At 34.7% G+C, this 22,930-nt stretch overlaps 1 protein-coding gene across 6 annotated transcripts in view; it reads left to right on the forward strand.

Annotated features, from left to right (window-relative positions):
* Positions 1–22,930, forward strand: part of LOC130899106 (serine/threonine-protein kinase tousled-like 2) — a 109,702-nt gene that overhangs the window by 26,354 nt on the left and 60,418 nt on the right. The window lies entirely within an intron of this gene.

Raw genomic sequence — 22,930 nt, forward strand, 5'->3', positions numbered from 1 at the left:
TAAAACCGAAATTTAAAAAAAAATTATGAGTTGTTACTGTGACATCTACTGTAAGAATGCAACGTTTGGCGTTTGCTGTAAACAAATCAGTATAGCCGTAGTCATCTTTTACATCAGAGGTTTTTTTTCTAAAGAAAAGTGTATAAAAAGCAATGAAATTTGGCTATTGGAAATTGGAAAATGTGTTAAATGAAGTGCAAGGCAGTTTTTCGATGGAATGAGCGTGTTGAAAATAACAGAAAACAGGTTTCAGATAGTTTCAGTTCACGATCGTCGTCCCAGGTCAAAAATTTTAACGCTTCTGTAGATGATAAAAGGAAAATTTCCATTAAAACTGAAATTTTTCTAAAAAAAATGATGAGTTGTTACTGTGACATCTACTGTACGAATGCATCGTCTGCTGTAAACAAATCAGTATAGCCGTAGTCATCTTTTACATCAGGGTTGTTTTTTACTAAAGGAAAGTGTATAAAAAGCAATGAAAGAGTTTTAAAAATGGCAGAAAAGCGGTTTTTTATGGTTCCTGTCCGATATGCCACTACATATCAAAAATTTCAACACTTCTGTCTATGATGGAGGATGATTTTTCATTAAAACTGACATTTCTCTAAAAAAGCCTTGATATCTAAAGAAAATCTTATGTGTTTTACAGATTTTTGACTTGTATCTAAATTTAGAATAGAGAGTTCTTATAAATACAAAAAAAGAAAATTTGCTTTCGCTCTAATTTACTCTAACTACGCGTTAAGCTATCATATATATTGCTCAGTTAATTGCAGCTCTGGAATAACCATTCTACATGTTCTGGAGGTCAAAAAAAGTTTTAATCTGGACCAGCTCCCGAATATTCAGTATCTTCTTTGTACTCAATGTCACCTGAACCATTTACATAAAGCAAAGCACGAGACTTGGGAAGGATCTAGGACCCATCATACAAACGAAAATTCTCATCAAACAACCGTTCCGAAAATCATTTGGGGTTAAAAACGCCATCTATTAAACAGTTAAAACATTTTGTTCTGTTTGAGCGAATCAAAGCTCGTAGCAATGGCAATAGTCGAATAATGAGTCACTGAGGATCAAACTATTAACAAAAACTACAACTAAAACGTTATTCCGAATGTTAACATGTTAAAATCATTCGATTTGTGGGAGATCAAGAGATTCCGGTCCCCTTCTTTCTTCTAGGGTCAATTCTACAATAATGTTGTGAAAAATCTCGTTATTTAATAACTAAACCTCGTATACTATTCATAAAATAATATTTTTTTTAAATATTTACACTAATAATAATAAAATTAGTCTTAAATTTCAAATAAAAAATTTCTTGACACCATCCCGAAGACGCTGCCATCCTAATTTTTTGACAAATATTTCAACGGTCAGTGTTCTTAGTAACAACCTCAGAAAAGTCGTTGTACTTACTTGTTAGGATGGGATATGCTTGTAAGTGCCCTCTGACCCTATCTTGGCGGCCGAGGAAATCAATACTTTACCAAGGAGGCAGCATACGGCATTTTATACTGTGTTCTAACCAGTGCCGGATTTAATCCTAAATAAATACATAATATAAAGAAAACATTTTCTCTGGAGGTGGCAACCGTCACGTGACTTGTACAAGGACGAAGTTAATGATAATTTTTTTACTGCAACATTCAAATCAAAAGAAACTAATTAAACTGGACGTAATTTGAAAAATAGAAAATTCAAAATTTCTGAAAGAATATATTTTAAATTCCAATTAGAAATTATTGTTAATTTTGTTTAAATACGGTCCTGTTAGGTTCTCTTTTCAGTTCCGTCCGCTGTAGCGTCAGTTATGTGAAGGAGATACAACTTCGCCAACTAAATTGTATATTTGAGGAGAGATACGAACAAGGAGGCTTAGGGGGTGGTATATCGGGGAGTAAAGGGTGAGAAAACCCCAATATTGACAGAAATGCGCCACAGGAATCACCGCTTCGTCGTATTATTTTTAGTCTGTTGTATTAGTGCGAATATGATTCCATTAAAATCAAATTCAACATTTATTAACAATTGATATTGATATATGAGTAAGTAGAAAAGTTTTTAGATTAATATGCACCCCGAAATTGACACTCGAACATTCGAAAACGAAAATAGGATGTACAAGGCAAAGCAATCCCCCGGTAATTCATCTTATCTCCTTTTTTATGGATAAGGTAGTTTCCTGCAACGTTCTAGTCATCTGGTATCAATTCTACCCCCGTGGCATTGCCGGAGGGTCCATTTGATCACTGCTTTGGTCGTCGTTAATGCTCACGGTTGCCCCAGTTGAAATGGGGGTATCCCGATTCAGTAGCTATCTTTTGAGGGTCAGATATTTATCCATTGGTAAAATAGTTTCCTGGTTGTCCTAGGGTGGGTCCAAAAAGTTTCCTAAAACGGTTCTAGCAAACCTCTTGTACTTTCTATGTCAGGTGTTGATTGAAAAATTCTTAAATTGAAATGTTTAAGAAATCTGCGAACTGATGACATCATTATTGGTCCATGTTCTTCTCCATTGGTCATATTGGTGACCTGAAGATAATGTATGACTTATATTCAGGCATCTGCAAATAGTGCTTGTCTCTGATATCATCAAAATGTTTCCAGACCAACACAGGACTAAAACAGGAAGATCCTTTATCCACTACGCTGTTTAATACGAGTTTTTAGACGATGCAGATCTACGAGTCAACGAAGATAAACCGAAGTTCATGGTAATTACAACACCATAAAAAAGAAAAGACAATGAGTTTGGAACAGGTTCAAAGTTATGTATATCTTGGGGTGGTTATCAAGGATATGGGTGACGAGGGAGAAAATCTGGAAGCGATGATGATTCCCTGCATAATCAATTTCTGAAAATCGTCGTCCCCTCATTATAATTTCTTCTGAAACCTGGTTTGGTTCAACGCTTTTTCTTTTAAATGAAAGTTTTTAATCCCTCCAGTGGCAATCACGACAATTTACATTTTTACCTTGATTCAACTATTTTGAGACGCAAAAATGGGTGGAAAGGGATACCAACACCTGAAAAAGCATAAAGAAGTTTCTGGGCGGTAACTTGATGATCAATATAAATCGTAAATTAACTCATTTGACTTCCCAAATCGTCAGATTCATTTCCAAATGTTTTTTTTTTCTCTGGAATTATGTAAAACGGAATATTCACAGCGTTATATGAAACAAATGTAAGTTTGAACATATTTAGGTGAAAATAATAAAATTTTATTGTTAATAGATGGTAGGAGGTGGTCAGAAATCGTGGACCTTCTAATGGAACCTTCACCAAAAGCCGAAATCCATGGAAAAGCTGTTTGAACCTTGTTCAAAACTCGCGGCTTCTTTCTCCTCCATACATAAACAGAATTCTAAATCGCGATCATGATACTTATGCTATGGAGATGGCGTCTTAGATTACTAGATCTCTTTAGAACTTGGAATTTGGTGCTTGTTAAAGTGAAGCAGTTGATTGATAAGAGAGACTAGACGCTCATCTATATAAGCCTTTAGTTATTTCCACAGAGTATGTTGAATCCGAGAAGATTACGAAAAGATTAGGTTCTTGGTCCTATGTCATAACGTATGGATTCAAGTTATAGATCTTACTGGACATATCGAGAGATTTTGACATGGTTTGGGATGAAAACGTTCTAAATAAATTGAGATGGAATGGCTTGAACGTAGCTTCCTCAAATACTGATCCATCCAGCTCGCTATCGATGGACACACCTCAAGTTCGAGGTCAACTTTGGTGTTCCCCAAAGATGCATCTTGTCACCTACTCTCTTTCTCCCGTATATCAACGATTTACTCGATAAAATTACAAAACCGGTCTTGAAATCAAACCTTTTTAGCCATAGAGGTTCGTATGGCTGCTCTGTCGACTAAGCAGATTCAGATTGAAGTGTTTCTATGGTGTTGATTGAATATCGTCCGTAGCTAATACTTCGACCGGAAGGCGGTAGCATTTTCGTCTAGCCTGCTCCAGCTATTCATCCTGGAACCATTTTTGTACCAAATTTGGTATTGCAGACTTAAGAGTCACTAGTCTGCTATTATCTAACAATTATTTTTGCCCCAAAGTTCTTATTATTAATATTCGCATTTGCCACTGCTTATTGGACCTTCACCAAGAGTCTGCGTCTAGATTTTCGCTCGACCAGTTGCTCTAGTCAGCAACTCGTTGTGGATATGAAGCCTCCAAGCTAATTTCATGATTTCGACTTAAGTAACCAAACGGTGGATCGAGAGTAATGCATCTTTGTGATAGGATTAACAGCTGTGAAAATTTGGGCTTTTTCTGTAGATTCTACAACTATTTCTTCGTATTTTCTTTATACAGATCGATCTAGATTCTAATAAGTAGACTTTTTGAACCGTGTAGTAGGAATCAAGTGATAAAAATTGAGTAAATTAAAAATTAGTTAACTACATCAGATGTAGCTTCATTTATATCAATTACAAACTTTAAAATTGCGCTAGCTAAATCCAGAACATTTACTTTGACCCTTAAACATGACCCTTCATATATTACATCACTCAATAAATCTTATGACTGACACACAGATGGCGCTGTCGTTTATGAAAAATACTGAACTCTGCTTCATCGGAAAGAACCATTTGTTATTGGTTTGCTAAATTGAAACGTGGTTGTACAGACACCGATGATGGTGAACGTTCTGGTCGTCCAATTGAGTTGGTTACTCCAGAAGACATCAAAGAAGTCCAAAAATTGGTTATATTTAATCGAAAATTGAAATTGCGTGAGATAGCTGAGGTCTTGAAGATATCAGTTAACAATAATGCATGAACATTTGAACTTTTTTCAAGGTGGGTGCCGAGTTTACTCTAACAGTCGATCAAAAACAACGTGATGATCATTCAGAGTAATGTTTTACCATAAACCATCATCATCGGACTAGATTGCATCCGTTGAACCAGATCCGAAGCGTCCAAAGGCACAACAGTCAGTTGGCTTCAGTATTTTGGGAGACGCATGGAATATTCTTGATGGACTATCCCCAAAAGGAAACGACAATCAATAGCGATTATTACATCGAGTTGTTTTGAATCTTTTGAATACAAAAATCATGGGAAAACGGCTTCATATGTCGAAGAAAAAACCAATTTTCCACCGAGACAGTACACCGATTCACAAGTCGATGGCAACGATGGTTAAATTGAACGAATTGCTTCATCATCCACCGTACAATCCAGATCTGGCCACCAGTGTCTACTAGCTATTCGCAATTGCTGAAACTGAAGCATATTTTGAGGTTAGAACAATTTTTAACGTTAGTTCAGCTTTAATTTACTTTATATCTCTGAAAACGCCAACTTAATGTCCGAAAAAGTTTGTTAATTTATATAATTCGTTCTATACGAATCTATTTAAGCGTATAACGTCGATTTTTGTACGTTGAATCATATTCGTCGACGTCAATACTTTATATTCGATTACGAGAAAGTGGAATGTCGATAAACTAACGTAGGAAATGTGACAACGCCGCCTCCCCGTTCAAGTTTAATATATTTAACGTGATGAAAAAATCACTTAAAAATCTATCCGGCTGCCCGGTCTGTTGAATATGTACAACAAAACTACACTATTATCGATTAATATGTGGTATTATCTCCGTCTCTTTCTCGTTTACGTGTATGTGTGTACTAGTGGAGAAAGGATTGTCAAATGAGGCACAGACTAGGTGGCTGTGATACGGTTAAAGTCATTCAATACGTGGATTTTATCAAATTTTAAAGACCTCCACACACGATCAGGTTATTTAATTTTAACGAACTCGTTCCAATAAATTCGGAAAAGTGCCACAACTAAAAAAGGATGTGAGGGAAAACGAGGTTAGGAAAAGTTTTATTTTCGTCGAAATATCTTCCATTGAAAATTTTTGTTATGTAACTTGTTTTTAACCTAAAGTCGTTCAAATATTGTTCCAATTTAGTAACTTGATTAGAACCCAATAAAAACAATTCCCCTTAACTCTCTACGTAATCCAAGGAAATTGTAGTTGATATACGCATTAAAAAAATTGCGTCCAGTTAAATCTAGAAAAAAATGATCGCAAACAGGAGGTCATTATTCTTCAGGATGATGATTTCCAAAATCATGAAATCTAAATTGGTTTGGAAATATCTGGACAAGCTAAATGAGTTAGGCTGCAATTTAGATTGAGTAAGGGCAGTTTAATCTAAGATCTTAACCCTTTTTTGGTATCTACAACAAAACAATAGAGAAAGCGTTAGAAAAGAAGTTAGATAAGGGTATCTACAAGGGTTGAGACAGGCCAAGACAAACCTATAACCAAAGATCCACTAAATGTAGCAAAATAAGCAGATTCTGCTACTACATTCTTTGAAAATGTGAAGAACTATGACATTCCAGAGCAAAAAACACCTGGGAACGTATGTAATATAAGATTGAGATTGAAAATTAGACCAATCCCTCATCCCCCAAACCTTAACATTGTAATAGCAATGGAATTAACGGATTGTCAAGCATTTAACTGCCGATATCACGTTTTCATTTTCGGAAATATTTGACCGTCGAGCCGTTTCTTTAACTCTGGTAACAGAAAATAATCCGAGTGGGCTAAATCTGGCGAATAGGGTGTATTAAGTAGCAATTCAAAGTATTAAATAATTAAATTATACATTTGTCATTTCTTCTTAGCTAAATACGGCCGTTTTTGCTTGATTTCTTGGCTCAATAACATCGCATAATACTCGTTGTTGATAGATGGAACGGCCTTTGTCTTTTTTGGAACCAAGTCCTCCCTTTTTAATCCGTTGTTTTGATTGTTCTTTTGCATTCTTTGTACCAATCGACACGAGGTTGTTTCGGCGAATTGTCGAATTATCCGATATCCAACGCGAATAAATCTTTTCGACAGCTGAATGTTCATGCAATATTGAATGTATACGAGTGGAACTAAGGCCTTAATCACACGGTAAATCAATCAGTTTAAGCACAGCATCGATGTTTTATGGCTGATTTTGCACGACATTCTCGAAATTCATCCAGTAGCGAAGTGCGATCACGATTGAATACGAAAAACCAGCGATAAACGATGGCTGGTGATGTTGTTTCATCGCCAAAATCCAAAGAGAATTGATCGGAACACTGCCGTTGGTTTAATCCACGTCGAAAGTCATAGAAAATGATCGTACGAAAATTTATCTATTTAAACATTTCAAATAGCCCTCGTACGACAATACGTTCTGAATACGTTCACCATTAAAAACGTCAAATCTTAATTTTTCACGAATCTAACGTATAAATACAAAATTAATGAATGTTTTAATGAATATTTCCGATGTTTAAAAATATTTTCAATATTGAAACGGAATTCTTCGTGAGTAATGATATGTTGGTTAATATTTTGAGTTTTCGTGTGTAGATAAAGCTCAAAGCCAATCCGGTGGCAATATGGAAGCTGGCAGTTGGTGTGTTGTCGCATATACTCTTACCCGAAACTGTACTTCGGCCAGATCGGCGCGAGTGAGATATTCTAGACGCCCCCTCGCTACCCACCCAACCCCTCTTTTCCCCATCCACCCGTCCCGAGCTCTCTTTGCACACTAGAGAATCAACCTGATGACGGTTGTTCCATTTTAACCCAGAAAATTCCATCTCTATCTATATACGATTCTATTCTATGATACGTATTATCCGCCATGTTTGAAATTAAATAGATTAAATCCATTACGAACTTATTCTAATTCGGCGTATTCATGTGCCGGTATTTAGTTGGTTTTCCGGAAAATTATACGTTTAATTAGGAACAAAAAACATGATATTCCATTATTTTTTGTGTACTTTTCCTATTAAAGGTGTATTTTTAATCGTTATGTCGAAAAATCCAGAACTTCAAAAAGCAAATTGAAGCGCTTGTATAAAAAATTATATATTTCCGAATCCGTTTGAAGTATCGATTTAGTTTTGACATGATTCAATTGAGAAAATATGTGTCTTTGTCATACTATATATTGGATTCGTTTAGTTTCATATTTGTTAAAAATATACAGGGTCAAAGTTGAAGTATTTTTTTTTTTTTTGAAAAATAACACTTTATAAATTTATAAAATCTACAGTTGTGGAATGGCAACGTTGCAATTCAAGAAAATCGGAAAAGGAACGTTGATACTATCATAGAAAAAATACAAAAACTTTCTCGTTATTATACAAAGCGATTTATATGACATGAAAGTTAGAAGTTATAAAAAAAGTTCAAATCTCAATGGGAATCATTTTGGTCGGATTATAAAACAAAAAATGCCCTACATTCCCCACTAAATTTCTGTAGGAATGGGTTTTTTAATACGAGGAGTTCGAAAAAATTCTTATAGGCCGAAAATTGAGAAAAACTAACATTTGATCTGGAAAGTAACATGATTTTTTGATGAAAATAGACAATATTTCAGACAAGTTTAGGTTTTTATTAGTAATTTTTCCTATCAATTTGTTATATTCCATTATATCCCTAACCAAAAGTCACTTTAAGCTGAAAAACTTTGTCATATCATCTCGTATCTATAAAAATTATTCCAAGTTGATTAAACGTCGTTTTTTACGAATTTTTTCAATAAAAAATGTCGTACAATGACATTTATCAAAATAGACAACCATGCCGTAAACAAAATACCAGCTAGATATATAATACTAATAAAAAAAGGGCCAATCTTCGAAATCTGTACACTCGCCGAACCGAACAAACTGGGTCGTAATTTCATCGATCGATCAACATCACCAGCAACTTCCTACAACTTCCAACGAAACTTCTGGATTGCCGTTATCTTTTTTTCAAGGACGTTGCCAAATTCAGTTTCTAAATTTTCAAACAAACATCGAAACAAAAATACTTGAATATACTTAAAAATAAAAATGGTATAAATGACATATTTTCATCTTGAAATATTTGTAAAAACGTCGCTTCTTCATTCGAAACCATAAATCGTATTTGTAGACATTAAAAAAGCCTCTGACATGACTAACTATCTCATGAAACTTTCACTTGCGTGATATTTCATTCTAAAACAAAATATTACGAGTTTATTAAGTGTTGAAAATTGTTCATTACTCGATGAAAAAAGACTGTGTAACATCGATTTTGTAAAGAAGCTCTACAGGTATCCTACGGAGGTCTCTAGAGACCACTAAGAGGTTCGAAGGCGGCTCTAAAAATAAAACGCGATACGAATTATCGATTAGATTCTCTTTTCAAGTACGCCACCAAATAGAATTTCATTTTGTGTTGGATTCGACGATTTTATTTCTAATTTAGTGATTACAATGTTGTCAAATTGAAATTATAAGAATAAATTCATTTTCGCGTTATTTAATTTATCACAAAGGAGTCTGAATGTATTTTTTATCAACTTTATAGTTATTACTCGTATTTCGAAAAGTTTCAGCATTCGGAAATCATTTTGGGTTAGAAATTTTTTTGACAGTCTTGGAGTTGCGCAGAGAACACAGTTCAGAGATACTAATTAAAATTACATCTACGTTTCAGCGCCAGGTGTTCCGGAACTGTAAATGCTTAATGTAAATTAGCTTTTCATCACTAAAGTACAATCCACTTTAAAAATATTGGCGTTTAGAAAATTCGTGCATGTTTTCGACGCCAGCTCCCCGACTATAAGAGGTTAAATAATTACCTCTCGTACTATATGATTGTAGAGGCTTCGTAATTCCTTTTTTTATAATCCTTAACAATTAACAGCTCCACTTGATTAGGATTTTTTACTTAATTTTTGTTGTTAAATTTAAAAAAAAATTTCATGACGATAAAATTTGATATTTTACAAAATTTTTAGTAGGAAAACATATTTTCAGTTACGACCGAAATCGATTTTTGTATAGTTGATTTTAAATTTTTAAATTTAAATATTTTTAATTCAAAAATTAATGCACTTTTTTTATTTTTGTGAAATAACTAGTTAAAAAATAGCATCACGTGTTTAATCTTTTGAATTTGGAATCATACTACATTCAAAAGGCCTTCAACAAATCATTTTGAAGGCAGTTTTTGTATTTTGAGTGATAAGGGCTGGGAATAAATAGTTTAGACACTTAATTTTATTGTACTAGAAATTTTTCGATAAAATATTTTCTTAGAATTCCAAAAAAAATTTGGAAATTTTCATTCCGGAACCGATGAAACTTCTAGAAATATTTCTACATTCATTTATTAATGGGTAATGTTCAATTTTCTTTATGCCGGAAAATCTATTGATTCAAGTTTTGATTTTTCTTTGGAAAAATGAAGGTCATTTTATTTTTATTATAATTATATCTCAATATGTACGGAAAAAACTTATTATCTCAACTTATTTTGAAGGTTTTTTAAGGCTCTTTAAGAAAACTTTTACAAATTTTCTTCAAAAACATTTTTTCGTCATCTAACTTTGTAAAGTTTCAAATTTTCAACTGCGGTTTGAAATTTATTTTATCGAGGTATAACTTAAAAATCAAATAATAAACAAACTCTTCCGTAAATTGCATGTTTCAACTTTGTTTTAAATGGTTTTTTCGTAAAATGCCGAGCTTTTTAGTTATTATTAGAAATAGATTCAAAAACATAAACTTTTTGATTGAAAACGCCTCAATTTAATAGTGAATAGCTAAGTACCTGGCCTGATCTAGAGATGGCGGTAACTGCTTTTAAAAAATTACTCATTCAAGTTTTTACGTTGACCAATAATTTTTTTCCAAAATGTTTTCTTTCTCGGGCCAGGGACTTCTAGGACCGTCATCGTAAAAATTAAACTTTTGCTGCTTAAATATGCCTCATTTATCAATTTCTGTGGTTAGTTTGCATTTATTCATTTCCACCCCGGTGCGGCATTCACCCTCTGATTAAAAGCCCCATATAACTTTTGAACCCACTTCTATGTTAAGTAACATGATCCAAAAAAATTGCTAGCCAAGAACCGTTATTGACTGGACTAATTGTGTTAATGTTGATAGATTACAGTGTTGTCATGTTTCATGTTATATTTGTTTTTTATTATTAATTTACGTATTAATTTTTAATTTTTTATTTAATAAGATAAACTATTTTTTTTTCAACAAATATTTCACGTAGTACGTATAAAGTAACATAGATAAAATTTAACTACTATACAGGGTGTCCCACACAGTTGAAACTATCCGTATAGGGCAAAATACTAAAATCCTGAAAATTTCTACGTTTAGGTTTTCGGATACGATCTTTTTAACTAAAATATTTTCAAAAATGGCCAAATTCGGGTTCTACCGGAAGACGACTGTATCTTTGTTATTTTAAATGGAACACCGTGTATATTAATACATTTTTTAAATCTATGTAATATTTTAGTATACTTTTGTCTAAAAACTTTTTTCGAAAAATGCATACTTTTTGAGTTATTAATTTTTTTGTAAAAAATTTTACCGTTGCAAACCCTTATAAATTATTTTTTTTACGTGGATACCATTGAAGATATGAGAATGTTTTCTATTCGGTTGTTTTTAGCAAGGTCAGACGTAGTAGAATCTATGTTGAATATTTTTTCATTTTATACAGGATGTGTATAAAAAGTGTTCAAATGTAGACCACATCTGCATCTCTAAAAATTTACTGAAAATATCTGGATAACGGTAAGTTTTAAGTATAGGAAAGTATGCATGAGTTTGCATTATTTTTTACTCCTGAATGCATTAAAATAGAAAAAACATGGTGGTTCCATTTGAAAAAATAAAGAAATTTGATATTTATGAAGTTGAACTTTGAACACTCTCTATACACACCCTGTAGAAAATGAAAAAATTTTTAACATAGATTCAAATACGTCTGACCTTGTTAAAAGCAACCGAACAAAAACCATTTTCATATCTTTAAGGGTATCCTCGTAAAAAAATAATTTATAAGGGTCTGCAATGATCAAATTTTTTACAAAAAAATTAATAACTCAAAAAGTATGCATTTGTCGAAAAAAGTTTTTATAAAAAAGTATACTAAAATTTTACGTAGATTTCAAAAACGTATTGATATACAGGGTGTATAATTTAAAATAACAAAGTTACAGTCGATTTCCGGTAGAAACGGAAGTCGGCCATCTTTGAAAATATTTTAGTTGAAAAGATCGTGTCCGAAAACCCAAACGTAGGAATTTTCATGATTTTACTTCCAAGTATTTTGCCATATACATATAGTTTTAACTGTATAATGAATTTATTATTAAAACAACACAAATTCCCCCTTTTTTTATAATATAATCAATCAAACCATTTATCCCCCATTCAAAGCGAAACGTAATCCCTACTCGGATTCGAAATTTGCTGCGTCAACTTCCGTCCCATTGCTGCTGTGTGAATAAACGTCAAAAGCGGTCCGTAGCGGAATGCCGAAAGCGAACATAAATGGCCAAACCATTTGTTGTCTGCTGAAACGAGTGAGAGGAGATGAAATCGATCCTATGGTCGACGATCCATTTTATCCCTACGGCGGCTCGTCCTCGGTTGACGAGCCACCAAGCGAACGCTGCGAGAATGAGCGAAGAATCGAAGGTGGCCCATGCCACCGCCCGAACTAATATGTTCCGCACTCAACACTTTACACCACGTGACCTTGTGGCTTGCTTGTGTGAGTGTGTATGTCTCTAGATAGCGGCGCGCTGGCTACGATTCACTCTACCTTCGGTATTTTCGAAGTCGTTTAAAAGGTAGCGCCAATTCCAATAAATTAAAATAGTTAGGAAAATTGGTTTTTAAATAGATAAAAATCTTGACGTTTCGATTTATTTCGTTCGAAATTTGATTCTATTTTTAACCACTACATAATTTTTTTTTCTCTATAATCACATCTTAAGAATAAGTAGCAACCTTCAACTGAATCATTCATAGTTACAAATCCCGTTTTTTTTTTTTCAACCTACGATAGGCTTTAAATAAAAGATAAATTCATATAAAACAATTCGTTGAGCCAGGTCATCTGAAACGACAGATTTGGCCCCCTTCATCTTTAAACTTTCGACACCATCACTCATGAAGTTTTCCCCATACACACGACTCACTCTCTGACGGATTTCTGCAACACTTTGGCCTTCAGCCTGTAGAAAACGAGGCACACTTGGCGGGAAATACCAATAATGTTTACGTAGCTGTAACACAACGCCGACTGACACCTGAATGCCAACAATAGCGGAGTGTTTAGTGCGAGAGCTTCGCAGTAGCCTTTCATCTGCCCGCGTAGCGTCTTCTTATTATTGACAGCTATCTCGTTTCTATATAAGAAAATCGTTTCTAAAAATTCCATTTCTTTTGCATTTGATTCTGTTTTGAATTTTTGAAATTATTTTCACCCAATTTTCAATTAGAAGACATCCATAATCAACAAAAACATATACAAAATAAGAAATTACAACTTTTTGGATGTTCCCACAAAAAAAGATCAAGGAGGATAAGATTATGTGACCTAGGTGGCCACTTCATTGATCAGCCTTCCTTCAAACCGGTTATCCAGAAACCTTGAGCATTGAAACCATAGAATCTTCCCGTGATTATTCATTTTTGAGGTCAATGGGTGCATTTTATCTGAATCCAGTCGGGATTTACCTGAGCCCAGTAGCGACAATTGTGTCGATGTACTGTACCACTTAAACAAAACTTTGCTTCGTCTGAAAATACTACACAGATAATATTTGGATTTTTATCACAACATTCTAAACATCTGTCCTCAGAGCTCTTGGAAAAGTTGAATTTTGTATGGGTGCCGTTTTTCTTATTGATGATAAAATGCAAGACCAAGACCGGCTTAGTCTTAGTCTTAGTTTTGCTTAACTCGGTCTTGGTATTGCATATTCCGATCTTGGTCTTTCACAACTTTGTATTGGTCTTTGTTTCGCAGATTCGGTCCTGGTTTTGGATCTGCAAGCCCTTAGTTTGGTATTGCAAAATGAAGAATAGTCTCGCTTATCACTAGTTTTTCTTTCTTTAAAAACTTTATTAAGAACGACTAATTAACATTTGAGGATTGTCTTCTAATAACAGCAAATTATCTAACTTTGCATCGTCTTGGTCTGCTAGATTTTGAAGCCTTTTTCTACAGGTACCATTCCATGAAATTAGTACGACGTTAATTTGGAAACTAATTCTGACAAATAGTTTTATTAAAACAATTTAAATGATTGATTTTACTCAAGTTTTGATTCTTCTAAATATGTAGTTTTCTTTCATATATTCAAAATAAAATTTCCTCACATTTGTGGGTGTGTTTTTGCATTTTTTCTTTTCGAAAATGAACGTTTCACACACTATTACTTTTCTCTATTACGTTTTGTTATATTATTCGAATTTTGTATAAAAAATTTCTTTCGCGTTTCCTTTTTACCAGCTTGAATTAGGGGCTTTATTGCTGGCGAATCCGAGTAAAGGAAAAACTCGTTTATGAGATGTCGTCCTTTTCGCGTGGTTTTACGGATGACACTCCGGTGAATTGGGAGTTAATGGGACAAAAAAAAACGTGTTGAACTTGGAGAATAGAAAAATATTGATTTATGTGCATTTTTTTTTTAATAATTAGTAAGTGAAATTAGAGACGAGACGTTTAGGAATACGAAATTTTATATATAAATTTGAACTTCATATATTTCAAGTTTGAAGACGCCACATTGTTTGATATTTATTTGACAACCATTAATAGTGAACCAATATAAAAGCTGTACTAGATTCTAGTCTGGTTGAGACTGATCATTCGTTATTAACAGTAAAATATTGGGTAGCAAAGTTTAAACGAGACTGTACGATCTACGACGACCAACAACGCAGTGATCGACCAAATGAGACGACGACTCCAGAAATGTCGAAGAAAATCTTACTAGATGATCGTCGACGGAAAGCAGACATTTTGAAAAATGCGGTACATCGCATATTAACTGAAAATTTGGACTTGAGAAAGCTGTGTGCAAGATGGATGACGAGTTTGCTCACAATGATCAAAAAAAGTGAAGATTTTCCAATGTGTCACAGAAATTTTTGCCATGGACGAAATGTGGGTCCATCGCTTCACTCACGAAACAAGAGAATAATCAAAACAAGGGACTGGAAAGGGAGGACCGGCTCCAAATAAGGCAAAGGCCGTTCCATCTGCAAGCAAGGTCTTGGCGTTGGTTTTTTCGGAAGCGCGTGAGATAATTTTCATTGACTATCGTGAAAGAAAAAAAAACTATCAACGAACTTATTGCAACGTTTAAGCGAAAACAACAAGCCAAAACGACAGCATTTGGCTAAGAGGAAAATGTTGTTCCATCAAGACAATACACCAGCTCAAACATCCGTTATTGCAATAACCAAAATTGATAAATTCAAGTTTGAATGCACCCTATTCGCCAGATTTATCCCCCTCGGATTATTTTCTGTTCTTAGAGTTGAAAAAATGACTCGAGGGTCGAAAATTTTCCAAGAATGAAATGGAGTTTGATGATTCTTATTATAAAAAATGTATCGAACTTATTGAACATCGTTTTTTGTGTTTTCTCCGTTGGATCCAGGTCCAATCTTCGTATTTAGAAGTTGTTTTCCATAAAGTACATGGATATTAAAAAATTTTTATTTCTGTAGACTTTATTTTTTTTTCTCAAAAAACGTTCTATTAAATAATTGCAATAAATTGAAATTCAAATTTTAACAGTCGGTAGGGGTAAGTGTGAAATAATTTTCCCTATGGAGACGAGTATCTAAATAAAGAAAATACCACCGGCCACGCCCTGAACGGTTATTTTGCTTTGCCCTTTCGTCCCTTAATCTAGATAACGGGAAGCTCACGGGGGTTGTAGTCGTTATTAGGACTTTCGATGTTTGTATTAATACAAACTGGCAGTAGATGTCGACACATCATCTATTTATATGAAATGTAAGTTGAAACAGATAATACACCATAAAATGAATAGGGGGCGCTTTTGTTTGGAAGAATAGGGACATTTTTGTATTAACAATTCTTTATCGAATTACGTGTCATATTTGTTTTAAAAGATTTTTAAATAGTAAATAATTCATTCCACGAGCTCATAACTAGTTAAAAAAAATGATATCCCAAGAACTTCAAGATACTTTTTTATATGAATTATGTCAAAAATTCCATTCATATCTCATACATAATATAAAGATTGTCTCATATATAATATCGGGTTTCATTATTCACTTTGTTTATATAAGCATAAAAAAGAAAGCCTTGATTTTCGATGTATTGTATTCTATGATTTGAGATTCTATGATTTGGTAAAACCATTTTTGGGCGAAATTCAACATTGTGTTGTTAGAACGAACAAAATAAAAAAACTTGATATTAATAACGTGTATTCCCTCCTCTTGCATTGATGACTGCTTGAAGTCGGCGCTGCATACTTTGAATTAAGTTGCGGATCACATTCTGGTCGATGTTATCCCATTCCTGCAACAGCAACCTTCTCGGCTCCTGGACAGTTCTTGGTGTTGGTGTGTGTCTGCGAATCAGTCGTCATAACTCGTCCCAAACATGTTCTACGGGATTCATGTCAGGGCTGCGGGCTGGCCAGTCAAACCGCCTAATTTCTACCTCATCCAGATACTCTCTGATAATTCTGGCTGTATGTGGTTAGGCATTATCTTCTGCTAACCCCCATAGTCACCATGAAAGGCATAACATGGTTTTCTAGCACCTCCGTAATGTACCTGTGAAAGGTCAGGGAGTCATTTTCTATGACGACCAACTCTGTACGAGCTAGTGCAGTGATTCCCGCCCAAACCATAACTAACTCACCACCAAATGGAAGACGCTCGTTAATGCAAACTTCAGTCCATATTTCCCCAGGTCTTCTCCACACTAGTCGACATCCATCTGGCCCAGTGAGGCAAAAACGCGACCATCTGAGAACAATACCCAGCTCCGGTCATCATCATACCAACGAACGGGATCTCTGGCAAATGTCAATCTTGCTTTCCTTCAGCATGAAGTCTTCTTCTAACGTTGACATATCACACTTCTTCCAACTGGTTGGAAGTTACCACTCAACGGTCATCCCGTTGAGTGGTAACTCTTTTTCGCCCAGATCCTGGTCTTCTAGTGATCAGGCCAGTCTGGTACACCCTTTGCGCACCGCAAAGACTAGCAGTTTCACCTTGCCTCCGACCATCTTGTAACACCGCAACAATTCTTACCACAACAATCGGATCTGAAGGCATTATGGGCCTGTTAAGGTTTGACACAAAGATTCAACAGTAATGACAGCTGTCAAGTCACGCATAAAATTTGCTTCAACGCCTACTAATCCCTGTCAATATTGACGCTAAAATTATTCGCAATTTCTGAAGTGACCTCCGGATTGAATTAGTGAAGTATTCTTTGTTTTAAATTTTAGTCCGTCATTCCAGCATATTACGAGGGTTGCTATATAAGTTCATAAAAGTTTCTGATTGAACTGATGTGTTAGAGTTCTCGTTGTCTTGGTGGAGGATGATTCGTCTTCTGCTGATATTTTCGAACACTTCCTGGCAAACAAATGCTGGTCTACCATTCAGAATTGATCGTTCTTCGTTGCTCTAATGAAACGTCGGCTACACATCCAGTTATTTCGAAAAAACAAGCGACAATCAAAATGCTTCGTGAGCGAACACATTTTGTTCGATTTGGCTCGGTATTGAATGTATGCGATTGAAATTATGATTGTATTGAAATGTCAAGATTTGAAATATTTTGCTTTTTGACTTGAGAATAAATTAAACATTTTGGTATGAGTTCAAATTTTTAATCTAGCACGAGCTATGCCTCCTCATCGCTAATTTTCATAGGTTTTCGTTACTGTTCTCCAACCAAACATTTAGATGGATATTTGAGATGAATTTCAATGTATGAATCAAATTGAAACGACTACGAATAAAAATTTTCTTGATATAAAATGTTTTATTTCGAATTTTCCACCCGCAATACCTTCAAAATAACATCGGTTGCTGTTCGTGTCTAAAACCAGGTCGATATTGCCCCTAAAAGGTTAGAACAATATTTCGTCATCTGTTCCACTCTAACGCCGTTTGAACAACGAGGCGGTGGAAATGCCGCCACCGTCGACGTGCATCCCGACCAGAGAATCACGAGAATTTGAGAGGAAACCCGAGGGCGGCTGTTACACGCGATAAAATTGTAGTTGGAAAAACCAAATTAAATTATTTCGATTTGAATACCAAAATATAATATACAGTATGATTCAATTAATTAAAAAAACCTCAATAACGTAAAATTTTGACCAACTCGTGTTGGTGCTTGTAATGAAGATGTTTGGATAAAGAACAGAACAACGAATTTTGATTTGACAAAGGGAGGTGGCAGTATTGGGGGTAAAATATTACTTTTTAAATGTCTAATTTTCGAAACACTATTTAAAAATAAAAACATAATCAGTATTTTTACGATATTTCAAAAAATCCTTCCGTATAAGTACCACCGGGGAATTTTCCTTTTCATCCGAACCTTGTGGTTGTACAGCCGTAAACCTAATTCGATGGATAATATTTGAAAATGTAGTATTTCACTTTCCGAATACTAACATAGCTTTTAACAAGATCGATCATCCAATTAACTAACTTATTTTCTTACTACTAGCCCTTTACAATGATCCCCCGAATCCACCGAATAATTTTCTACGTTCTACGGTACATGGAGTTTTCGGTTATGTAACCTAATTAATATCAAAAAGGTTTTAGTTTTTGGAGATTCCAAATTAATGTGGATTAGATACTAAATTCCAAGTAATACACTTGATGAATCCGCCACGAGTTGTAACATGTATTCGGACTACCTTTTCCTTTACCTGAAATAACCTCTCGTAAACTTATCTCAACGGATTAAAAATCGTCAAGAGTTCTAGCGCACCCCAAAATTTGTATTCCACACTATTTGGGGCAGTGTTTTCAAATATTATGCTATAATTATAGTATGCTAGTTACTGAAGAAGGCCAGCGCATTTTTTTTTAATAGAGAAGCTATGACCTCTTCGATAGCTCCAAGCTGAGTATATGCGATGTCAGGATAACTACAGTAGATCATACATGAAAAGAAATCTATTATAAAGCTTCAGATATCAATCTGCGGTTCCTAAATTAAATCTTTTTGCTGCCAGCTCATTTAAGAGTTTGGACGTCCACTCTTTTAGCTTTCAGGACTTTCAAGGCTGCTTGGCTATCTGAGATAACGTAGATGTGTTTTTTAGGTTTATATCCAAACACCTCCTGAAGGTTTTAGTCCAGAAATAACCAGTCCGGATCCTTGAGTTAGCTTTGAATCGTTGGTGCACCAGAGAGCACTTCGTATCTTTGTCCAACATTCTATGCATTTGGTCCATTGGTTTGTCGCGACTTTCTAGCTTTATTAGCTCTAGAATTCTTAGGTGACCTATCAGATTTCGTTACTGTTTTGATAAGACTGTGGGCGTCGTAAATACCTTCTTCGATATCAAATATTTTCATTAATGACGTTGCTAGTTTATTTTAAAGTTTGAACGTGCACTCTTTTAGTTTTCAGGACTTTCAAGGCCGCTTGGCTATCTGAGACAGCGTTGATGTGCTTTTCAGGTTTATATCCAAACACTCCTGAAGGTTTTAGTCCAGAAATAACCAGTCCGTATCCTTGAGTTAGTTTTGAATCGTTGGTGTACCAGTATCTTTGTCCAACATGCTATGCATTTAGTCCATCGGTGTGAATTAGGTCTGTGGGTGTTGTAAATGTCTTCTTCGATATAAAATGAAGAAGAAGCAAGTTCAGTTGGGCTTCTAAAGCTGTAGTAAAGCAGGTAGACATTCACCTTGTAATACCTAGATCTCATTTAGTTTTTTCCAAGCTGTTGTTTGACCACCAAACAAACGCTGCATCTGTGATAAGGGTTTGATGACTGTTTGGTCTACCCAGATTATCATTGTAGGCTTTAGTTCTCGTTAGTTGCCAATAAGATTGCGACAAGTCCGTATACCTTGTCGAAGTGATTGTTCCAAGTAAATGTTTTATCCAGGATGACTCCTAGATATTTTACTCCATTGGAAAGTATTAATTTAGTTCCATTAAGGATAGGTACGCTCATATTTGCCTTTCTTTACCTTGTAAATGGGACTAGTGATGTTTTACAGGGGTTGATCGAAAGTTACTCTCCAGTTTTTAATTGTGCTTAGATTTGCGTTGTACCTTCATGCTTGTCCTTTCTAAAACTGTAAATCCAGCGCTGCTGGAGTCTAGTGAGGTTTTTTTCCACTAACAATGACCACAGTATTGTTATTAAATCTTTATATTAATTGAAATCAAAATGGCGGTTGATTATTTCGATTAAAAATCGATTCCGCCGATATGAATGAGCATTCATCCGTCCAGGGATCATTCCACGATGAAAAATACGTCATAAAATTTAATTGTGTGGGATTATTGCGAATAGAACCGGGAATTTCAACTTTATTCCCTTACAAACATATTAAATCACTTTCTCATAATCGATTCAGATTACGAAATATTTTTTAGCATAAACGTCGAATGACATAAAAGTTCACCTTTAATACCGAAATTTAATCGTTATCTATGGTGTATATGCCGTACCCATGCAATATTAATAACTTGTAATTATTGTTTGTTAAATATGAAATATATTTGGTATCAAAAGTTGTGTGTGTTGTTTTTATAAAAACGATAAATATTCAAAGTGTTGTTTCGACTAAAATAATATGCTTTAAACTCAAGATAAGATAACGTAGTAATATTGATATTATTTCAAATTAATTTGCATGGTCGATTTATGTGTTTGGTGCGTAAAATTTTCGAAAATTGTATAATGTACAATCCCGGTTTCTCAGTAAGTAGAATTTTTAACAAAATCTCGATTGAAAATCCCGAAAACAGTTGACATATCGATGACCTTACAATTTACCATATTATGGAAACTTGACAACATCGTAAATCAACTGTGTTTCAAGTTTTTCAAAACTTATTAAAATGTTTGATGCAAGATCGTCAATGGAACATTGGGCTGTCATTTCTGAAGTAATATCAATAAATCAAGATGTAAGAAATCTTGAGTAAAAATATAGTAAAATGACTTTTCTTAAAGGCCGCTAATAAGTTTAGGTTCTGTCCAAATTACCCAGCTGCAGCCAATGCTTCGTACGACGATCTTTTTGAAACTCCCAAATACAAAAGTACGCTAGAACCCTAAATATGGGTTGACGATATTTAGATAGCCCGAGGACCAAGGTATTTAACACAATAGACTTTAAAGGTCAATGGGACGCATTACTAAGTTATTCTGAGGCTTCTGCGTGAAGGAATTCGTCCCAAACTATCTATTTCATGGATATTTCACGACGATAATGCCTCGTAGTATCCCAACATGATAAGAACTGATTTTTTTGCCCAAAACAGTACGAAAATCATCCATCAGCTACTATTTTGGCCTAATTTTTCTCCCTGCGACTTTTTCCTCTTCAAGACACTCAAAAATTCGCTTCAAGAATGCGCCATGAAAAGCATGAAAAGTACGAAAAATTGAATTAAATATTGGCATGCTTGTATTACGAGGGATGTTCAAATATAACCTCGACAAACGTTCTGACATAAGTTTTTATCCATTATCGAAAATATTTACAAAAATTTAAGGTTTTTCTAAGTAATTTCTTACACTAGTTACACGGTATCGAAGAATTCGGGCATCCATATTCATACAAACTCCAACCTCGTCGTAGTTGTTGAATTTTTGACTTTCGATCACTTTTTTCAGTGATCCAAACTTGTGGTAGTCGCAGTACTGAATCCTCCACTCTTTAGACTCCACATTACCAAAACTTATGCCGAGTTTAGCCGAAATTTTTCGAACAGTCGTCATCCTACGGCGTTATCTGGTGTAATGCGGCTAATTCTCGACAATTTCGTGACTATCTTTGAACGTTTAAGCCCTGGCACTCAGTACTCTGAATTGATTTCGCAAACGCCGACGAATGTACGTGTTTTTAATGCCTTTTCACATCAAGAACTTGAACTTGACGTTGATTCGTGGTCATAGCAAACGCGTGAAATGTTCTCTCGTGACGAAAACTGTTAGTAAGGCATAATTCAAAAGATATAGGCGCCCTATCTACAGCGTGTAACGAACCACCCTAGTATCTCCTAAAAGTCGATGCGAATGAAAAAAGAGAGATAAATCCAATTACTCATTCAATTTCAATGTAAAAGTTGGGGGAATCGTCTAAAGTGACTTTTTTGACTTAACCTAGAGCATTGGTTCCCAAATTTTTTGATTTCTTAGACTACTTTCAAAATTTTGCTGGATGCGGTAGACTTCCTGCAGCTGCATTGCTACCAATTTCCAAATCTCCAAGATCTAAACTGTTCTCGAAAAAAAAGTTCTTGATAATTGATATTAAAATCAATTGAACAAATTGTCAATTAAATCTTAATTGATTGAGGGATATACTTGATGGATTGACAGCAAATTCTCAATATTCGGTTTGAGTTTTGTAAGGAATACATCTGCTCATTTTTTTTTGTTAATAAAAACATTTTTCGACGAGGAAAACGCGATCGGAAGCTTTTGCACAACTCAGCCAAAATTTTGTGATCCCACTTTCAGCTCCTCGTTAGTACCGAGCTCGAGTAGCCCCTCTTGTAATATCACATCCTCCACTTAACGTTTTACCAAAAGGATTAATGATCCGTGGTGGTATTTCCATCGACCGAATATCTTCAAACCCGATTTTAAAATCATCTTGCAGGGCAATTAAATGTTGAACGTAAGTTTGGAAATCTTCATCGAGGCATTTTACCAGCGACAAGTTTGGAAACTGTAAAAAGTTTTTATTAAATTGAGGCTGCCTCCTTGTAATTGTAAGTTGAGTAACACTCAACGAGCTTGAGCTTGATAAGAAAATTCAAGCCTAAATTTCATT

Source organism: Diorhabda carinulata, chromosome 10 (assembly GCF_026250575.1).
Source record: "Diorhabda carinulata isolate Delta chromosome 10, icDioCari1.1, whole genome shotgun sequence".
NCBI lineage: Eukaryota > Metazoa > Arthropoda > Insecta > Coleoptera > Chrysomelidae > Diorhabda > Diorhabda carinulata.